This window comes from Arvicanthis niloticus, chromosome 8, assembly GCF_011762505.2.
Source record: "Arvicanthis niloticus isolate mArvNil1 chromosome 8, mArvNil1.pat.X, whole genome shotgun sequence".
Classification (NCBI taxonomy): domain Eukaryota; kingdom Metazoa; phylum Chordata; class Mammalia; order Rodentia; family Muridae; genus Arvicanthis; species Arvicanthis niloticus.
Genome location: NC_047665.1, coordinates 49511911 through 49531693, shown reverse-complemented (window position 1 = coordinate 49531693; position 19783 = coordinate 49511911). Strand labels below are relative to the sequence as shown.

Here is a 19783-nt window from a genome sequence, read left to right as displayed (position 1 = left end):
GGAGTGTCAAGCTGGGCTTGATGATTCAGGAGTCACCTGTACAGAGGAGGTAGTTATCACTTCCTGGAAGGAAAGTCCCTTAGGGAGGGAAGACCCAAGAAAATGTAAGGTATAAAGAATTGTTTCCTAGTGACATCAGGAGAAAAATTGATCAATCAATTGATGGATCAACAGGGTAGAGAAGTTTTATAGAATGCTAGTGGGTATATCAAGGAAAGGATAAATCTATACAAAAGACTGGGATGGGGAAGAGGTGCTGCGTACAAGATTTGGAGATTGGGATCTACTATTGATTGGTGAGCTACAATTCAGTGGGCAGAATATATATATATATATATATATATATATATATATATATATACATACATACATATATATACATGTATACATATATATGTGTGTGTGTACGTATATGTATGTATATATGTGTGTATATATATTATATGTGTATATATGTATATACCATATATGTGATGCATATATGTAATGATATATGTATGTATATATTTGTGTGTGTTTGTGTGTATATATATACACACACATATATCTATATCTATGTATATATATATATATATATATATATATATATATGGTTTAAATACACCACATTTTTATCTCTTAACATTTATTTCCTAACAGTTCACTAGAGCAGGAAAGGGTTAAGCTATTTCATAGGAATGCATCATTTGACATTCTTTAGTACTCCAGGCACCATGGAAAATCTTGCTCTTTGTGTCTGAGTTAACCACCCCTAAAATATGAAGGTTAAGTCAAGACAATGAGAGTGAGAGTAAACTTCAACCCCAGGCTTCACACAGCAGTTGTGTCCTAAGTTCCTGGGCAAAGGCAAGGAGAGACATGTTCAGTGGAGAAACGCTCTCAACTCCTGTTTTAAAGCAAGACAGGCTTTCAGGTCTTTCTGTTTCATTATAGAATGAAAGTATGTTCCTGGACAACAAACATCCTTTCCCACTCTGTTAAAAATCATAATGTATAAACAAACAAAAATCTAACCTCATATGAAACCAAAGATTAAAAATACGAGGAAATAAAAACAGAATGTCCAGGTGCATTCCCTCCAGGACGGACCCTTATTTGCCATAAGCATTTGCTACGCTGCAAACAAACACGTTAAAAGCTGCTGCACTCCCCTCACGCAGAGTTCTTTGTTCTCTACTGTAAATATGGTAATTGTTCATCTGTTTGATCAAGGTCTCAGGGCCCACAGAGCACCAGAGGCATTTGAGCTATTGATTCACGAGGAGATACAGAATCATCTCTAGTTCAGAGTAGGTTCAGGTCAGTGTGAGAGTGTACCTATTATAATCTTTCCTTAAGTGGTGGCTTTTCTAAACAATTTTTTTTCTAATATGAAACATGTCTTTGTGAAATTTATGGCTTTTAAAGAGACAGTATAAATATACCTCCCTAAACAGGTAAGGAATTTAGTGAAGAGACTTGTTGAATCAAAGAGGCCTTGTTCTAAGTATGGTGTTGGAATGTTTCTGGAGTTAACAATGGAGCTGAGTTTTGTGGCACTAATGTTCTAAGCCCCAAGATTCTGCATGTAACAGAAATAAGAAAAACTATTCACATTGAATGCAGAAAGGACGTTTTTATTATTTTTTACATGTGTGTGTGTCAGTGAGTGTGTGTGTGTGTGTGTGTGCACATTTGTGGGTTTCCATGTAAGAGAAGGAGATTAATATTAAAAAAGTACTGCGATATTGAGCAAGAAGAATCAAAAATTAATTTTCTAATCATAATATAGTTCAAACACCAAAAGTTTAGGACTACAGAGATTCAGTGCTTAAGAGTATTTGCTGTTCTTGCAGAGGACCTGGATTTAGCTTTGAGCCCCATGTGAGGCAGGCCATAACAGCCTGTAACAGCAGCTCCAGGGGGCCACATGCCCGCTCTGCCCTCTCGGGCCTCCATGGCTACCACACTCATATATGGGCAGACCCATACACAGACCCACAAATAAAAATACAAATAAATTAAAAAACAACAATAACTGAACCAAAAGGTAAATACCCTACAACATTAAACACATTTTGTTTTTAAACTACTGGCATCAACCCAGTGTTGAGTATCTTTGATTTGAGCTGGGATTGGCTTTCTTTTGTTACTTAGCAACTGTATATATTTATTAAGTATCTTGTTACTGAAGATCCAAGCACATGTATACAGATTTAACGGGAGTCATTAGATTGTTCACTTGTTCTGTTTGATTGATGGTGAACAAAATCTAAATCAATTTGTGGTTTGGTTATAGGAATATATGGTTTATTTAGTACATTTTCTTTAATTTAACCATGCTCAGTGATGTTAATTCTTCATAGCTTTGTCATCTGAGACGAGAATTCAATATTAATTCACATTAGTTCTAGATTGAAGCAATCCTTTTTAATATTAATTATTTTATTTGTGTGCGAATGTGTGAGTGTGTGGAAATCAGAGGGCAGCTTGGTATGATATCTGTCATTTTTTATGTCCAACTTGATTTTCCTTTTGCTTTCTGCATCTTACTTTTATATTAATATTATTATTATTATAAGATACAGTCTTTTTTATTAGCTTAGAACTCTTTATTTCTAGTCAGAATGATTAGTGAGTGACTCACAGGGATCAGTCTATCTCTTCTTCCCAAACTCTGGGGTTGCAGATGCACACCATCACAGCATACTTTTAAATTTATGTCTGGGAGTCTTTCAAAGCATTTCTGAAGCAAATGAACAAATACTAACAGTTTTTCACAAGATACACAAAATCACTAAGGTGCCTCCACTTGCTTTGATGGAGGTTCCAAGTTTCTAACTAGTTTTCTTCATAAACCAGTTTTTTCTTTTAAGAAAAAAAAATCAGGTTTCTACTGAGAAGTTAGTGCAGAGTGAATATAATGAATAGAATAAACAACCCCAAGAAATTAGAAGTACCCTGGCCCTGGGTGTTAGAAAGAATAGAGAATTCCACATGACATTTGAATCATCAGCCAGTAACACATCAGCCAAGTACTTCTGTGGCATTAGTAACTGAGCCACAGACACAGACATTCTGCTGAATAAATGAAGCAGTTAGGGTTCTTGAGGACTAAAGGGTAAAGATGGCTTTGTTATTGCGTGTGCCCAAACACTAAATTTATAGTTTTCCTTTTACATATGTTTTATGATGGTGCACAGAGTGAAGACCCCAGTGTGTCTAACACTTTCCTTGTGTTTTTTTTGGGGGGGAGAGGGGACTGGGATGACTGAAAGTAGAACTCATACCTGTAGTTTACATATTAACCACTGATTTACTAGGAGAAGTTTGGAAGGTCAAAAGGGAGCTGGAAAATGATGCCAGGGATGCTTTACTCAGTGATATGACAACTGTGTGCCAAAATTAAAGCATTCTCTCTCATCTGTCTGTCTGTCTATCTGTCTGTCTGTCTGCCTGCCTGTTTGTCTGTATATCTACCCACCTATCCATATTCTTTCATCCATCCATCCACCATCTTTTTTCTTTCTACTATCTACCACCTATCATATTTTTATCATTTAACACCTATCAAATTATCTTGTATTAGAGATCAATCATCCTATCATCTAACTGAAGAAGTATCATCTTTTTATCATGTATCAATGTATCTGTCACCTATTTATCAATTTATCTTTTATTATCTATTATGTAGAAAGTATCTTCAATCTACCTATTACCTGTCATTTATTATCTATTAATCAAACAATCTATGTATCATCTACCATTTATCTATCATCTATCTATCATCTATCTATCATCTATTATCTACATGTCTATCTATCTACCATCGATCCATTACTTTTTAATCATCTCTCATCTATCACTCATTTATTTATCTATCCATCTATCTTCTTAGTATCCACTGTCATAACCTCTTCACCAATCTATGTGTATCAAACTGTCATTTATCTACCAGTTAGTCTCTATTTTGATCATAATGAATAAAGAATTGAAATTTTGTTTTTATACATTTAAAAAACACTACATCTATAGAAAGCCATATACTTCTCTTTAACAATGTTTCCTCCTTAATTTCAGCATTCAAGTAATCTCTGGCAAGTTTCTGGATTTCAGTGTTTTAAGCCTTCTGTTGTTTATTTTTTAAACAACGTTGATTGTTCAAATGTCTCATACTTTATTCTTTTAGGGTAATGTATGGTAAAAATATCTATACATTATATAATTTTACTAGCCATTAAAATGTAAAGCAGTAAACAGCAGGTAGTAAAAGATAAGTTTTCCAATTTTACCTAATTTCCTCCTAGTGTTCCTGTTCACAGCCCTGATGAATGTACTGCAATCAGTGTAGCTATAGAAATAAAGGCTTGAAATCGTGATAAAAATCTAGCATTTCCATGTCATTCTAAGTCAAAATGTTCATAGTTATTAGGCTCAATTAAAGTTGGAACTGTTAACTATAAAATTAGATAGGATAGCCTGCAATCCCCATAATAAAGATGGAGTTCAGCTACGGGAAACAAAAGGTAAGTAAAAAATGTTTATAGAAAAATAATTTTAGTCCTGGAAAAAGGGCTCAAAGGGCAAAATACCTGCTGTGGAGCATGAGGACCTGAGACTTGTTCCCAGGCACCCTGTAAAAATCTTGTTGCAATTCCACACATTCACAATCCTATTACTTTGGTGAGGGTGGGGAGGGCAGAGACAGACAGATCTCTTTAGTTCACTGGCCGTTAGCCTAGTCGATCAGTGAGCAGCTGGTTCAGGAAGAGACATTGTTTCAAAAGGTAAAGTGGAGTACTAGTAAGTAGTAAGAAAGACACCTGAAGTAAACCACCCGCCTCTGTGCACAGGTGCACATGTATGCCCTTCCACAAGACAGCATGGGTTTGTTTGTATTTTATTCGGTTCTGCATGGCACATAGTCCAGAGAGAGGTCTGCTGGGTTTTCTGGAGACTTTCTGGGGGTTTATCCTCAGTTGACTCTTGTCTCTCTGCTCGGAACCTCACATCACTTCTGATAAGGTTGGTGGAGATGAGGTAAACAGAGCAGAAGCACACCTGAGTGGAACTGTGCTACTTTAAAGGAAAATTTCCAGAAGCCCCTGAGGTGTTGACATAGTGTTGCTAGCCAGTTTGCAGTTACTTCCAAGGACAAATCTATTAAGTTGTCATACTTACAGAACAGTTATCTCTAAACAGATGGGAGAGTTTGTGGTGAGAGATAAGAAAAGCAGATCCTGGGGTGTTGATAGTAATATCCATGCCAAGATCACCGCTTCTCCCGTCACAGTGGGCTCCTAAATACTACAGCATTCTTTTAACTTTTAAATCTTATTTTTATGTTTTTAATTGTGAACTCCATTGTCAGTAGCAGGCATTGAACATCATATGTATTGAGTATGAGAAATAAAATAATTAATCTCATGTGGTATCATCCTGAAATGCCTGTAGTAAGATCTCTGTTGAAAAGGGATCCATTATATAATGACACAATCTTCTTTTTAAAGCACATTTGAACAGTTTGAAATGGGTCACTTTTATTTTCTGATACATCTTCACATTATGTATGTCTGGAGTTGGCAAAATAAAGGATATTATGAAGATAATATTTCCTTACCAATATAAATGAAATTTAATTAATAGGTTTGTTTCCAATTTGAAAACTGAAATTTTCAAGGTGGATCTGGGGTGCAGGACTATATTTCCAGCTCCTCAAGAGACCTAAGAAGAAGTTCACAAAGCCAAGACTTAGTTGGGTTGTAGAAAGTCCAAGGCCAGCCTGTGCAACTTGGTGAGAACATTTACCTAAAGGAGGGTTGGGGGTTGGGTCTACTGTGTAATACTTCCCAGCAGTGCAAGGCCCTCGATGAAATCCCCAGTACAAAACAAAAACCACAAAACCAAAAAAAAAAAAAAAAAAAAAAACCCAAAATAAATAAAAAACTAACAAAACAAAACGAGAAAGAAAAAGCTAAGTTTTCTACCAATAACAATATTATGTTACTGCCTGGAATTTTCCCCAAGACATAATAGGTGTCGGTGTAAAAGAACTCATCATGACTTTGTAAACTTTCCCATGCTGTGTGAAGCTGGACAGCAAAACCATAATTTTATGACTCAACTTTTTATATATTCCCTGAGCCAAAATTCAATTTTGTCTCCTCATTTCCCTACTGCTAATCACACCTCTAAGAAAAAGAAGACTAGTGCTGTGGCCATAACAGCACAAATTCAATTATCTTTTGAAACTACATTTCACTCTTGCAAATTGGATTAGTTATAGAGTTATCATTTGTGAAAGGTAATGAAGTTGTTTATAAAGGAAAAGATGGCTTTTATTTTGTTTCAGAGAGTTTCTCTGTGTGTTCTACTTTTATACTTTGATGAGATGGGTGGGAATGAGTTGTATTTACTTTGCAGTTTCTTGCATTCTCAAACTTTAGGTTTCTTTCCCTTTAACTGCTCCAGAACAATGGTCTTGTTTAATCTTTCATTTGTCTCTGGTGTTTATAACTTGGCTGTAGGCACCTGGAGTTTTCTTTAACTTCAGAGAATATTCAAGTCCCAGCTCAGTGCTTTTTCAACATTGCACCTTGCCCCAGGCTAGTTGTGCTTGTCACTACTACAATTTGACAATTTTAGATTCTGAAACAGTGGGAAAGCTTATCCCTGTCCATATAGGCTGCTAAAGTATTTGACTACATTTTTGCATTGTGGTGTGTGTGTGTGTCTGCTGTGTACATCTGTCTGTCTGCATGTGTGTGTCTGTCTCTCTGTGTATATGTGTATCTGTGTCTGTGTCTGTATGTGTGCCTGTGCACATGGCTATATGGGGGCCAGAAGTCAATATTGCCTTTCTCAATTTTTCACCATCTTACCTTTCAAGACAGGAGCACTCACTGAACCCAGCACTTACCAATTGCCTAGACTGGTTGGCCATTGTACTCAGGAAATCTTGTGTTTGCCTACCTGTGCTAGGATTACAGATGTCAACAACTTTACTAGGCTTTGTTTTACCTATGTGCTAAGTATCCAAACTCAGCTCTGCATGCAGGAACAGCAGGTCCTTAATTAACTGAGCCTCTCTCCATCTTTCATTAGCGAGTCCTGGAAAATCTATGCAGGAGTCCTTCTAAGATAGTTTCATCTCTGTGATTTCTTGAGCAGGAGTCTGCCCAATAATACTGTTAATGCGGGCATCATAAAAAACAGAAATTCTACACAACAGCATTTTAGTTATAACACATGGAGTCTAACTGCCCTTTATATATCTCTAGTTAATTGTGATGCAACCTCACCTGACCAGAGAAAACACCTCCATGGCATCTTGATACTGTTTTTATCTGCATATATATATTTTTATTTTCTTAGACCTATTCATTGATGGATTTGTTGCCTTTCTCATTGCTGTGATCCATACTTGAGAAGAAGTGACTTGAACGAGGAAAGCTTTATTTTACCTTAAAGTTTGAGGGATTTGGTAAGTTGTGGTCTAAAAAACATGGTAGCAAGAGAGGAGCTCCCTGGTGGCTAGGGTTTGTGTAACTGGGGTTCCTCACTGCCTTGAATCTCTTCTGCATAGGAAGAAGGGAACAAGCATGGAGTCTGATTATAAACCTCATGGCTCAACCACTTCCTCTATCAAGGTCCAACCTTCTCAAAGTTCCACACTGAAATCTTCTGGCCCAAACCACACAAACGAGTAATGTGTAGGCTTAACCCAATGGTATAGGTCTGAACATGAAATTCAGAGTGCACAAGAGGCATGGAGAGATGCTTCAGTGGTCAGGAATGTTGCTGCTCTCCCAGAGGACCCGCATCTGGTTTCCAGCACCCACATCTGTGGCTGACAGTGGCCTACAACCCCAATCTCAGAGCAAAAGTTCTCTTTTAACCTCCCTAGGCACTGCATACACGTGGAGCATGGCACATGTGTACACACGCATGAACACAGTCACATATAAGAATAAGTAGATAAATGAGTCTCTGTGCGTATCAATGGAGGACACCAGAGAACAAAAAGATGAGATGGGAATTGAAAAGGAAGTTTTAAGGATGAAATGATTCTGATATTTTTTTAGACCAGAGCAAAGAGTCAAAAAGAGAAGATGGAGAGTTTCAGAAGGGAAATGGGCATAGCCTGCAAAATTTGGAAAAATAGGGGCAAGCAAAATGGCTGAGTGGGTAAAAATACTTGCTGCCATGTCTGTCAACCTGAGTTCAAATCCTTGAACCCATGTAGAGGAAGGAGAGAGCTGATTCCTGTAAGTTTCCCTCTGACCCTTTGACTGCGACATGTGTGCTGTGGCACACATGTACACACACTCATAGACACACATGTTCACACACATACACAAGTATTTTAAAATGATGTCAGAGAAATTCAGAACATAGACTATCTAGCAGCCTGAATAAGGAGAGTGAGGTAGCACAAGCTGAGGCCACAGGGCCAGGTCACTGGGTACACATGAGCACACAGGGAGGGGAGCATGAAACTGCTGGAATCCTCCACCATGGCAGGTGTTTCTTTTACGAAACAGAATGGTAGTTATGCAAAGCATCAGGATGGTCCCTCAAGGGTAGAAGCCCTAATAAGATGGATTAAAATTTAGTAAATGAACATTATGGGAAATGAAACAAGTCTGATTAATGTCACATGTGAAACTTTGTTCTACACTGGGATCAAGGTAGCTCCCAGCCAGCATTCCTTTTTGGATTTTGTCTCTTACAACCATCTTAGAAAATAGATATGAATATGTTTTAAAAGAGGAAGTTAGAAGAAGAAAGAAAAGCTAAGGAAGCAAAGACTGCAACTTACCAGGGCTACAATTTTCTTGATTGGGAAAACAATGGTGTATATTTATTGCTCAGCAGTATGACAAAATGAGCCAAGATGGAGGATGTAGGATGTGTAGCTTTAGGGGCAGTCTGTAAATTCACTGGTACTCAGACACAACATGGGGAAGTTATTAGCCTTACAATGTTTTAATACCATAAATTGTTTATATAAATGATGGAGGACCTGCCAGGCTAAATGCAAACAGTAAGATGACTCAGAGTTTAGTTACAGTGTGAAGCTACTACCATATGGAGACTGGAGTGAACAAAGAGGTTTGGTTAACCTGAGCATAGGAGCCATGGGAGATGGGAAATTGCAGAGCACAGCCATATGCTTATGGAGCCATATGGAATGTGGTTTAAAAGGTTCTAGAGGGATGGCAATGAGGACCCTATCCTGTGTGAGCTGGTACTCTGCAAAGATTACAAAAAGGTAGGGGATAGGCAGAGCGGGAGTGATACTCTATCCCTGGACCTTTTTCTTCCCCCAGTCCTGTTTCCTATGATTGAAATTCCTCACAAGCCAAAGGATAAAGGACCATGTCTAAGGGAAATTCTCTTCTGAAATACAATGTAACAGGGGATAGTAAGAGAAAGATCTGAGAGCAAAGTATTATATCCTGAAATTCATAGATGAAAGAAAGGTTCACAGTCACTGGAATGGTCAGAACTCACTCTGTTATCAGCAGAGGGTCATTGTTTCCGAGGTCTCTCCATCTAGTCATACAGACAGATACTATTTCAAACTGACTAGGAGAAATCTCAATCATAAGAAAGCACCAAACAGAGTCCCATGGCTGCAGACTCCTCAGAGATCTTCAAACCACAGAACTTAGTTCCACAATATTGGAATGGAATTCAAGAAGATATTCAGTGACCATCTTGAGGATGAGGTCAGTCCATCATGTGAATCCTCCTCAGCATCAGCATAAGCATCTTTCTGTAACCTCATCATTTCATAACACTACAGACTGTTTCTCTCTGTCTCCTTGAGACATTTAATCTTATTATGTCCTTGACTCTGCTAAACCTAGTGTAAATTTGCATGTCAGATTGTTCTGACTATGGATGGTGCCAGTTAAAGGTAGTTGGAATTCATGGTTGTAACTAACTTTAGATTTTTTTTTGATACATGCATATTCTTTTCTTTTTCATTGGTGTGATAAAACAGCCTGAAACAAAATTATCTTACAGGAGAAAGTGGTTATTCTAGCTCACAATTCCAGGATACAGTCCATCAGAATGAGGAAGCCAAGGCAAGAACTTGAGGCAGCCCATCATTTCAAACCTACAGTCAAAAGTGGAGAGAAATAAATGCATGCATGTGTAGTACTCAGTTCACTTTCTCTACCCTTATACAGTCAAGGACCCAAATGCAGGGAATGGTAACACCTACAATGTGCTGTGTTCTCTCACACCAATTAATGTTGTTAAGACAGTTGCTCAAAAAATGTACCTAGGTCAACTTGAGCTAGACAGTCTTTCAGTCTCTTATTCAGATTCTAAGGTGATTTTGGCTTATGTCAAGTTTACAATTAAAATTAACCAGCATACCATATTAGCAGAAAAAACATTCAACATGTGGTTCCCTGTTCAATTGTTTTCTCAACCAGATGTGTCTATCTCTGGCTCCATACTCAGCATAAAGAAGCTACATGCTGTCTCCACAGAGGCCAAAGGTGACCAGTTCCATGCCCACATATATGTGGGTTGCATTGTGATCCCCATGATCACCATCTATGTTCTATAAATAGGTACACAGCACTTCCAGGTGTCACTCTTGTCTTTCTGCTGGATCATTAGTTCTTTGAGGAAACAAACCCTAGCTAAGAGATGACTGTTGATTGACTATTCATGTTGGCTTATATTCATGTTGGCAAAATGACAGGTAAGAAACTATAGACTATTTAGTGACTGTGTCAGTGCAGACAAGAGATGAGAGCTGCAGGCAATAGGAGAAGCTGAGAAGCAGCCTTGGGTTCATAATGTAAGTCTTTAAACCACAAGAAAATGGCACAGGAGACTTCCTCACCCATTGTGTTAGATCAAAGTCCTAAACTGACTTCAGTGTAGCCCGACTTGACTAAAGAAAGACTATATAAAAAAAGTTTTAAAAAGATTATGTCTGTGCAAATGTCTCAATGCTTCTTCCTTTTATTCCCAAGGAACAAAATACAGCCTCTTTTGAGTGAGACTGGTGTATTGTTTTTGACTTGTTTAACAGAGACTCAAATCCGAATGTCTTTTGAGCGTGGCAGGGCAGGTCAAACAGCAAACTAAGAGTGGAACAGAGGTCAGCACGGCTGGCAGCAGCCAAGGAAGGCCTGGATCATTGCTATTTACAAATATAAGGAAAGCAGACAGCCCAGAGTTTGAAAAGGAATGAGAAAATGAAATGCTCGTGCTGAAAAATAGTATAGCATAAGCTGTCCAAAACAATTCCCCTTTCCCTAAATCAGCTGGGGAAACCAGACAAGAGAATTATTGTATATTACTTTTGTCCTTCCCATTCATCTTCCCTGTCCCTTTCCTAATTTTAACTTTATCCCATTTCTCAGAGTATAGCTTTTCATGTCAGTAAATGTTTCCCATGCTAGCTATCTACCTCAGAATACAGGAAGGTACATGTATATTTTTTCCTTTACTTGTTTCTTAATTTTGTGATTTCTATGGATATCTTCATTGTGGGCTTTTAGAACTAACTGTTTTGGATGCCCGGGAAAGAATGAGGAGCAAAGAACTGCCTTAATGAATTTTGGAATGACTCCAGTGTATTAGACTTTATAAAGAGAAAAGTTGTATAGAAAGACTTATTACAGAAGGTTAACGGGCATTACTTCTGCAGCAGGACCACAGATCCCCAACATGATCCTTTGCAGCAGCACTGACCAAGGCCATTAGTATCACCTCAGGTGACAGTACTGAGAGTTTGACCATGATCCAGTGAGATTATGGGCAACAGAATTTAGACTTGTTCCTCCTCCCACTCCCACTCCCACTCCCCCTGCCCTCCCCTCCCCTCCCCCTCCCCTTCTTCTTCTTCTTCTTCTTCTTCTTCTTCTTCTTCTTCTTCTTCTTCTTCTTCTTCTTCTTCTTCTTCTTCTTCTTCTTCTCCTCCTCCTCCTCCTCCTCCTCCTCCTCCTCCCCTCCTCCTCCTCCTCCTCCTCCTCCTCCTCCTCCTCCTCCTCCTCCTCCTCCTCCTCCTCCTCCTCCTCTTCTTCTTCTTCTTCTTCTTCTTCTTCTTCTTCTTCTTCTTCTTCTTCTTCTTCGTCCTGCTCCTCCTTCTTCTAGGGGAAGGGATCATAAGGTTTGTGGGGTGGACCTGGGAGGACCAGGAAGTAAGTATGATTGGGATGCATGATATGAAATTCATAATCAATAAAAATATTTTGTTGAGGAAAACAGAGGCATTGCCTAGCAAGATATTTGACTCAAGACCTGCTACAGCCAAGTAGATAATAATGTTCCTGTCAGGGGGAGAGCAGGAGCCAAGGATTTTTGCCATGTTGAATAATCATGAGGACTGGACAGTAGATCCAAGTGAAAGGGAGGAAGAAGTTGGTATAATGGGTTTTCAGTGCAGCAAATCATCCTAAGAGACCTCCATAAAGTTTAGGATACCTGCTTCTACTTTGACTAAGATGAAGGCTTGAAGAAGTAGGATGGCTTTAGTGCCTACATTGAGAGCAGGCTGAAGAGAACTGGGTCAATAGCTTGGAGAGAGCTGGGAAGCTTCAAGAACCCAGGGAAGAGCTGAAACAGGTGCCGGGGTTATAAAGGAGGTGGAAGTGGGAAGCATGTGGGTTTGGGCTGAGTCTGAGGAGGTCAGAGGGTCAGCTAATGGACTGGTTGCATTAGACAGTCAGAAGTGACTCCAGGGGATTCTGCCTGAACAGCCTGGAGGTCCAGAATTACCCAACTAAGATGTGAAAAGCTGTCGGGAAAAGATGTGGGAGCAGGGAAGACTCAGGGTTCATATCAGGACAGGCAAAGGCTGGGTTGCTTATTAAGCATGCAATTTGAAATCCTGAGGGGGCAGATAGACCCACAAGGCTATGGCTCAGGGAGAAAACTGCTGAAGACATAAATGTGGGGTTTGGCAACACATAGACAATTTTCAGAGCTACAGAACCGGAAAAGAAAGCAAAAAAGCTGAAAAATGAACATAATTAAAAATATCCAAAGAATTCAGCACTAGATTATTGAACATGGGAATCACAATCTGTGCCCCAAGCCAAGTTCAAGTCACCCAATCTTAAAAAGCCAACTAAAAAACCCAAATTGGTAGTGAAGGGCAAAACAAAACAGAACAAAACAAGACAAAAAAATCCAGCCCCACCGCTACACACAGAAGTCCTTCTTCCGATGTCCTGAAGTTTAAATATAGGGCCAATGGAATTCACATTTCCAGAGTCCCAACAAAGTGGTGTCCTGTCCACTATGGGTTCATCATTGTCTGGGATTCAGGCTTACCCTGTAAGGTGGTCTGACAAATTGTTAGTACTGTGCTAAATCTCTTTCCTGGAGATAAGTTTTCCCTCTGGCTGGTGCCTTTTTCCTTCTCTCAGCATGAGATTCCTGGGGGAAATTCCCATGTCTTTGGGGTCCATTGTTTCAATAGTCTGATAGGCAGACTGGGAGACACAAATGTCTCATATAGAATATCTTCATTTCTTCCAGCAAGTTACAATTTGTGGAAAAGGTGGTTGTACTTAGAAACATGACTCTACAGGTGTCTTTTATTGGGAGGTAAGAACTGGAGCCAATGGTGAGGGCAAAGTTCACAAGTGCTGTCCCATCAGGTAGGCAAGCAAAAAGTATCTCAGGGAAGAAGAGTCACAGTGTCTGCCAAGCAGGACTGAATGTTCCAACAGGATGTCTGAGGCAGCACCCTTCCCAGCCAACCATAATCTATCAGACCCCAGTAGGCAAAACTGTATAGCTCAGTGACTGGAATAGTACAAGAGAAGCTCAGAGGGAGTGAGCAGCCCATCTGGGGATACTGAATAGACAGTAGAGGGACCCTTGATAGGGCTAGGCACAGACTGAAAACTCAAGTTAAAAGGCTTCAGAAAAACAATGATGTAACTCTCAATCCAGGTTACAAATCCTAAGAACCCCAGGGAAGAGGATGGGATAAGTCTTGGAGTCCAATGGCCAAGACTTTAAGTTCTCATATCAAAGAGAGAAGAAAAGTCATCTATCTCAATTCTCAGAGGAGAAGTATACCTTCTACACTCCTACTAAGTCCGTCTCCCTAACAACTCCTCACAGGATGTGCAAACCCCTCTTACCCAGCCCACATTCTCACAGACACACACACCTAACCAATGCTTTCCTCAGGGTTTCCATATCGGTTTTTATTTTTGTTTTTTTCATTAATAAATAAATAATTTATTTATTCATTTTACATCACAATCACAACCTCCCTCCCGCCTGTCCTCCCAATTCCTCCCTTTCCCTTCCTCCATTTCTCAGAGGAGAAAGCCCTTCCTCCCTCCCTGCTACCAACATGTACCGGCATATCATGTCTCATTAGGTCTAAGCACATCCTCTCTCACTGAGAATTGCAAATCACAACTACCCTGAGACTTTTATCTTAAACCCCTCAGAATGGCTAAGTTCAAAACCCCAAGTGCCAGCACATGTTGGTGAAGGATGTGGAGCAGAGGGAACACTCCTCCATTGCTGGTGCGAGGGTAACATTGTACAACCACTTTGGAAATCAATCTGGCAGATTCTTAGAAAATTGGAACTATTTCTACCTCAATACCCAATTATACTGTTCCTGAGCATATACCCAAAAGATGCTCCATTATACCACAGGATACTTGCTCATCATATGTTCACAGCAGCTTTATTCATAATAGCAAAAAAAAAAAAAACAAAAAAAAAAAAAACTAGAAACAATCCAGACACTCCTTAACCAAAGAATGGATAAAGAAAATGTGGTACACTTATACAGTGGAATACTACTTAGCTATTAAAAACAAGGACATCATAAAATTTGCAGACAAATGAACGGAACTAGAAAATATCATCCTGAGTGAAGTAACCTAGACCCAGAAAGACATGCATGGTATGTACTGACTTATAAGTAGATATTAGCCATAAAGTATCGATAACCATGCTCAAAATCCACAAACTTAATCTAAGTAACAAGGAGGGTAAGGGAGGATGTGTGAATCTCAGAAGGATTCCATGTCTTAACCTACCTACACATCAACAACAAAACTTAATCAGCACACTATATTTTATGGTTTTATCATTTATTTATTTATAGACTTTCTTATAAAAGAATGTTACAATACTCACTACTTATTGTTAGTACTTTTATCTTCAATAGTCAGTTATTATTTATGAGCGTGTCATGACAGAGAAACTCTTGAATTTACTCCGAGGGACTCCACCTGTTGCTCTTCATTCAAGGATTAAGGAGAACTCCTGTGAGCACCACTTTCCTTTCTCTTATAGAATCTCTCCCATCTGTTTACTAGCCTATTCTGATACTGCTCAGTTCTATTCTCTTGCTTTGGAAAAGTTTCTATTGTACTTTTGACATTACACTATGAATTTGGTTGAACCTAACAGAATATTAAACAATATTTTCTTCTAATTCCTTTAAGATTTTGCTTCACTGTCTTCCAATTTTCAATGTTTCTAAGAACAGATATGTAGCTATCAACATTTTTTGTCAGTACCAATATCTTTGCTCCATTTTATGTGTGATTTGCTTTTGATATTATCTGATTGAAGATACTCTTTTCATGTTTAATTTTAAGTAATTTGGATTAGTCAATCTTTCTGTTTCTTTCTTTCTCTATGTCTTTCCTTGCATATGTATTTCTCCCTCTCTTGTATGTATACTTCTGTTTCTCTGTCTACTGTGTTTCACCCCTTCTTATTATCATCTATCTGTCTCTCTATCTATGTATCTATCCATCCATTCATCCATCCATCTCCATCTCTCTTCCTCTATAATATTTTTGTATAAATGCTGTTTGAAAACAGAAAAATGAAAATAAGAAAAGATGAAGACTGAAGATTTTACAGAGGAATGAAAGAAAAGACATGTGCTTATCAGTTATGTCCCAGTTAGCTTTGATTGTCTCCAGGGAATGACCATATCAGATTGGCCTGTGGACAAGTCTGTAAGGGTTTGTCTTGATTGTTATTTGATATAGGAGTGCCATTTTGAGTGGCACCATCTCCTATGCAAGTGGTCTTTAGCTGTTATGTGATAGTTAGCAAAATATGAGCCTAAGAATGATCTAGCAAGAAGTGTTCCTCCATGGTTTCTTCTTTGAGTTCCTGATCTGACTAACTTCAATGATAGACTGTGACCTATAAACTGAAACAAACCTGTTCCTTCTCAAGTTGTTTTATCACAGTAAACAGGATCAACTAGGACAGGTGGCTGGTAAGACAAAGACAAGGCAATAAACTATGTTTAGCTTAAGATAGAAAGACAGTAGAAGATGGTGAATTTATTTAGGGCACTTGTGTATACATAGCTCATCCCATGTTTGCTAACTGAGTAAATTAATTCATATACATGTATACTCGAATCAATTATATTTTGTTTTCTTTACTTCACTAAATGAAATATTGGAAAAGATCAAGCTTTCAAACTGGGTACTTACATTGTATCCTACACAGAGAGTAAATACAAATAGAGACATCTTTGTGGTGAAATAAAGGGCAATAAAAAAGTTAACATCAGATGCCCTTGTTTTACCTATACATGAATATTCTGCCAGCATATATGTGGAATCTGAGAGCAAGGAGGTTTTATATAAATTTTGGTGTGGAAAGGTAAGAGGACTGATGAAATAAATCATATTTGTTGAATATATTGTTAATATTTTCAAATGGTGTCTATATTGTCATCTCTAGGCAATGAAGCATAAAAATTATAATTATTCTATAGTCTGTGCTACAAGATCAAATTTTAAAAAAATCCAGTACTTGGGTGTTTTTACTAAGGGATTAATATAATGTTATGAAAGAAAAAGGCAAATGAGAACATTAGTAAAAGCTTCAGGGAAGACCTGGTATTTCAGTACTGCCTCCAAAGTGGTTATAATTCACCAGTTATTAGCACCCAAAGAGAACGTTGCATAATAATAAAAATACTAGCAAATGCCCTTAGAGTGGTCCTGTGTGCCAGGTACTTACTTCTGTAGATAATTGTTGTTATCTTTGTTCATAGAAAATTAAAGTTTAGAGAAGGCAAGTAATTTGTACACATTTTCACAGCTAATAAGTAATGAAACAGACCTTAAAACTCTGAGCAGAAAATAAAATCAATAAATTTTTCTGATACTTTTGAAGGCGAAGTTCTCAAGAAACTCACAATCCAAATCCCAAGAAAGGACACTTGAAGTTTGGTGGATGTCCTCAGTTTCAGACTAGATAATCTGACACAAGAATCAGAAGTCAATATTTCTGGTCTTGAGTCAAGTGTTTATTCTGTCTTATTTGAATATTGACTATGTACCTCTCTATAATCATTTGTTTGTCCAGCAAATATTTATCTGGCATTGATCATGCCTCTGTTTTTCTAGAAACTGGGATCCAAAGGAGGAACAAGTTTGCTCGTTAGTAAACCCATACAACGAGTAAACAGAGTGTATACAAATGTGAACTAAATGAGCCATTGTGGCAATTGGGATATGAAAATAATACAGGGTGGCAGTGAATGGTTCGGGTCTCTGGAGGATACAATGACTACAGAGGAGGGAAGCTGTGAGCCAAGAAACCATGGGTGAAGCCAAAGTATATGACTATGAACCCGTGCTGCAGAGACAACATTAGATATGCAAAGCAAAGGGCAAGAAGCAAACCACTGTCCTAGAACTGGAAAGGGAGGGACAGGATCAGAAGAGGAAGGGAGGATGTGAGTCATCTCTCAGGTCATGTATGGAGCCTGTGCAAATCTATTTTTTAGTTCAGGTTGGAAAGCTCTGGAAATTCTCTAGGTAATATGTGGTTATTGATTCATAATTCCATGCTGTGTGTGTCTATGTGTGTACATACACACAAGAGGTCAGAAGACAATTTGGGGGACTTACTTTTCTCCTCCTATCATGTAGGCTCTGGGGATTGAACTCAGGGTTTCAGGCTCAGTCACAAGAACATTTACCCACTGAGCTCTCTTGCTTAGGCTTCTTCCTATGCTAAGAACTTTTTGTAAACTATTTCCTATGATTGGAATTTTATTTTATTTTATTTTTTCCTTTTTTCCCTTTTTTCTGGTGGTTGGAATTTTAAAATTTAATTATTTGTAATCAAGGAAGGGGTAAGCATGTGTGTACATTTGTGTATGCAGAGGCCAGAGGAGGCTGTCTATCCTTTTCGGCTTTAATTTTTACAGAAACTGTAGTTCTCTGGTTTGGGGCTAAGGTAGCCACCAGCAAGCACCAATGAATTATCTTCCTTCCTCTGACTGAGTCCTACCACAGATCTGGGGTTACAGGCACACAGGCCATGCCTGGCTTCCATGTGCATGCTGGGGCTTTGAACTTAGGTCCTTATGCTTGTCCACTAGGTTTTCTTACCTAATGAGCCATTCTACAAATTTCCACAGGGCTGAACTTTTTGTGGATTTTAAAAAATAAATATGTAGAAAATTAAAAAGTTTATAATTAAATTATAATGTGATTATCTATGTGATTATAATCAGCACATAGATCAGAAAATAAAGGTTGGAGGCCTTTTTTAGGTGGTGGCCTGTGGCCCACATACAGCTCAAGATATATGGGCCATAGCACGTCATAAACTTACTTAAAACATCATGAGTTACTTTTTGCTAGCTTTTGTAACTAAAATGTGAGGTTTGGAGGTGTGGAATTTGCAGGTGACAGTGTGTTCTATAGAATTCAAAAGTTTAGACACACTTATTAGGGTTTTGTGAATACTGGAAAAGAAAATCTGTCAGAGACGCTAGCCTAGCATGCTTGTGTGATGAATAACGGCTCACTTTTGTAGCTGGAGCTGGACACCGGGCATATTGCATGTGCCTAGATTCATGATTGCATACCGCGGGGGGCACACCGTGGGGGCAAGAACGAGCCTTCACAATCCTTTCATTTAATAAATGAAAAGATTGGCACTCTGCCAAGTTACTCACTTGTCCAGGGTCATAAAACTCATTACAGAGAGTCAGAATGAAATTATTCCTGTAAGTGAGATGCTGAGGAAGGAAAATGGGACAATCTCTCCTCTTGATTCATTGCCATTGCCAAAGCATTTGTCTCTGTGCTTGAGTAATTCATTGAGATTGAACCTGTGATTATGTGTATCTGATGAACACTCCTCCCGACAGAATACATTTTTGGTCTCTCAGGAACAGAAACACTTTTCAGACATCTTGAAATGAGCAATTTCTGTGTTCTGGGTTAGCATCTTTTACCTGCTCTTGCATATGTATGTGGTAATGTTGTGTGCACATGTGTATGTGTGTATGGAGGCCAGAGGTTGGAGCTGTGGTTCTCCCTCCACTATGTTCCATCTTATTTTTTGAGGAGGCATCTTCCACTAAGTCTGGAGCTTCCTGACTTGCCTCGGCTGTCTAGCCAATGAGCTTTAAGGAGCCACCTGTCTCTGCCCCATAGTCAGTGGTCATCAATGGCTACTGCCACACCTAGCTTAGTCCTGCTCATTAGGGATCCAAGGTGAAGTTCTCACTCTTGCCCTTCAGGCACTTTACTGACTGAGCCATCTCTCTAGCCCCTCATACTCCTTTAAAACCTGTTTTGTACAGCTACAACAGCATGAATATAATCTGAAATATCATTTATGGATCAACTGTATTGCAGTCAGGATTCCTCTACTTTCTCTAACTACTCTGAGCTTAGGTGAACTGGGTGCTAAGAGCAAAACTTGACCAATGTCAGATTGATGAAGAAAACATCATAACTCATAACCCAGTGGTTAAGGTTGGTTGGGAAGCCATTTCTAT

The 19783-nt window shown here is 38.7% G+C and overlaps 1 long non-coding RNA gene across 2 annotated transcripts in view; it reads right to left on the bottom strand.

Moving 5' to 3' along the window:
• The window catches only part of LOC143443203 (uncharacterized), a 102036-nt gene that overhangs the window by 41774 nt on the left and 40479 nt on the right, over positions 1–19783 (bottom strand). The window contains exon 3 of one of the 2 annotated variants that reach the window (XR_013111969.1): positions 12047–12142. The exons of the other annotated variant lie outside the window; for it this stretch is intronic. This is a non-coding gene — a long non-coding RNA (uncharacterized LOC143443203). Of the gene's footprint in view, positions 1–12046; positions 12143–19783 lie in introns of those variants that run through there. 2 annotated transcript variants of the gene reach the window in all.